The following is a 3,326-nucleotide window of genomic DNA, read 5'->3' as shown; positions in this document are numbered from 1 at the left end:
TGCCACTGATTGACTGATTGGCCCTGTGCTGATCACATGCACTCTCCCAAGAAAAAGAAAAAGAAACTCTCTCGCAATACACACCAAACTGAGCATGTGCAGTCTGACTCCATAGACTCTGTGTTATCAGTAGGGTTGTCCCATTACCACTTTTTTAAGACCGAGTACGAGTACTTTTTTTCAAGTACTCGCCGATACCGAATACTGATACTTTTTTTTAATCTCATGTGACAGCGGCACATGTGTCAGTATTTTTTTTTTTTTTTTTTATCTTTAACAATTTGTTTTAAATTTTTTAAATTTTTTTTTTTTTACAATTTTTTTTATTTATAATGCTTTCTTTTTTTAAGGGGAGGGGGGGGCGGTGGTGGACCATGTCAGTGTTTTTTCTTTTGTTTTTTTATTCTTTATTTTTTTTATTCTTTTGTTTTTTTTATTCTTTATGTTTTCTATTTATTTTTTTAGCCCTGTTAGGGGGCTTTGGTGACAGACCTCTGACATCTCCCCTTTAAGACAGGGAAAGGGACTAGGGACACATGTTCCCCAGTCCCTTTCTCAGCAGCATCAGCTGCGCTGAAAATAAATGGAGAGAAGACAGCCGCTTCTCTTCATTCATAAACTGAAACATTGTAAACACAGGTTACGATGTTTCAGTTATGTGAATGGACAGAGTCAGTGATCACTAACTCTGTCCATTCGGAGCAGTAAGGAGCCGGATTTACCGGCTCCTACTCCGCTCTCCCTCCTGACATTTCCATACACGGAGAGATACACGGCGGGATACACAGAGGGATACACGGCGGGATACACAGAGGGATACACGGCGGGATACACGGCGGGATACGGAAAAGGGGGGAAACACGGCGGGGGACATAGAGGGATGGAGACAGACTGCAGCAAAACGGAGGGGGGCTGGAGGAGGACACGGGACAGTCAGCGGTGATCGTGTGTGGGGGAATTACAAGCAACGATCACAGCTGATTTTAAAGCAGCTGAGAGAAGCGGAGAAATTACTTTTAAATCTATACAGCGGTGATCGGTGCTTGTAACTTCCCCACGCACTGATCACCGCCAACAGTACAAGTATCGGGTGAAACATCGGGAGCATTTGCCCCAGTACAAGTACTCGGGCAAATGCTTGGTATTGGTCCCGATACCGATACTAGTATCTGTATCGGGACAACCCTAGTTATCAGGAAATTATTAGGGGATAGTGGAAGAAGGGGAGAATCGAAGAAGACAGGATCAAACAGCCATTTTACACAATGCAGAGGATTAACCCCTTAGGTTCCACAGTGAGTTTAACAAGCATGCTTTACTGCATATACAGACTGTTTTTCCTGTTGTGGGTTTAGTAACACTTTAAGGGGGAGGGGTTAAGGGTGAGGTTACAAATGCAGCATAGCTGTATAATTTTACTGCCCCCCCCCCAAACCACAAATATAAACAAGCCCTAAGAAAGAGATAAGGAGGATATAAACTTCTCCATTAAAAAATGGCTTCCAGGGAAAATAGATAATGGTTCAAAATGTGTACTCACTTAAAAAACATTATAGTTTCCTTTGTAAAGTGGATATGCAGATAAAGAAAGTAGATCGCTATATCGCTGTATAAATATGTAATTATGTATCTCTTTCCAAGTTGGGCTGATAGTGCCCCTTTAATCCGCTAACAAAAGTGTTCAGGCTCCCTGCAATCAATATTTAACTGTTGTGTACCGCGCTCATGTAAGGGGTGATAAGTCAGCGCTGTTGACATTTATTTCAAATGCACTAATGACTCTACATCAGAGAGCAGTGAATAAAAGGCAGTCGTAATGCACAAAGATAAAAATGATGTGCTGTAAAAAAAAGAAAGAATGAAAGATGAAAGGCTCGAATTGGATCAGACAGCCCCATTTATGGCGTCTCTACCGGCGCTTAAGGTGCATTGAGTGTATCACGAGCTGCTTCATTTTAGGGAGGTGTCCACTCATTTTTTTTTAATAGGAAGGGATGAAAAATGTTTTAATGCATTTGCTTTACAAAGAACACTAAGGAAGCTGGTTATGTTTGGGAATTGTGCCGCAGTAATACACAATTCAAGTTCTAATTCCATTCATTTCTAAGGTTTACCACCCCCCCCCCCCCCCCCCTTCCTGACCAGGTCATTCTTTGCGAAACAGGACTGCGTTACTTCAACTGAAAATTGCGCGATCGTGCAACGCTGTACCCAAATAACATGTATGTCCTTTTTTTCCCACGCTAGAAACAAAAAAATCCCGACAATTTTGAAAGATTAAAGAAAGTGGGGCATACTTTCAAATTACCCACGTCGTATCTTTAGTTTGAATCCTCAAACCAAGATACGACGGCATCTGGGTTATATCTGACAGGTATACGTCCTCGTACGCCTTCGGATCTAAGATGCAATACTTCGGCGTCCGCTGGGTGGCGTTCACGTCGTTTTCCGCGTCGGGTATGCAAATTAGCTTTTTCCGACGATCCACGAACATACGCGCGGCCGTCGCATTCTCTTACGTCGTCTCTAGTCGGCTTTTTCCGACGTATAGTTAAAGCTGGTATTTTGCGGCGTATAGTTAGAATCGCCATGTTAAGTATGGCCGTCGTTCCCGCGTCGAAATTTGAATTTTTTTTTTTGTGTAAGTCGTCCGTGAATCGGGATGGACGTAATTCACGTCTAAGTTAAAAAAATGACGTTGTTGCGACGTCATTTAGCGCAATGCACGGCGGGAAATTTAGAAACGGAGCATGCTCAGTTCATTCGGCGCAGGGACGCGCTTCATTTAAATGAAACGCGCCCCCTAATCGCCGATTTGAATTCCGCCGCCAGAGATACACTACGCTGCCGTAACTTACGGTGCGAAATCGTTGAGGATTCGAAATAACGCCAGGTAAGGTACGGCGGCGTAGCGTATCTCTGATACGCTGCGCCCATCTATTTCTATGTGGATCTGCCCCAGTATTTTTTACGTTCCGCTATAAAACACATCCAATAAAATAAAATAAAAAATCTAACTTCTTCATCAATTTAGGCCAATATGTATTCTGCTACATATCTTCAGGTAAAAAAAATCCCAATAAGTGCATATTGATTGGTTTGGGTAAAAGTTATAGCGTCTACAAGCTATGGGATATTTTTATTTATCTATTTTTACCAGTAATGGAGGCGATCAGTGACTTATAGCAGGACTGCAATATTGTGGCAGACAAATTGGGCACCTAACTGACACTTTTGACACTTTTTTTGAGCACTAGTAACATTATTACAGTGATTAGTGCTAAAATATGCACTGTCACTGTACTAATGACACTGGCAGGGAAGGA

Source organism: Rana temporaria, chromosome 13, assembly GCF_905171775.1.
Source record: "Rana temporaria chromosome 13, aRanTem1.1, whole genome shotgun sequence".
NCBI lineage: Eukaryota > Metazoa > Chordata > Amphibia > Anura > Ranidae > Rana > Rana temporaria.
This window is presented reverse-complemented; position numbering follows the sequence as displayed.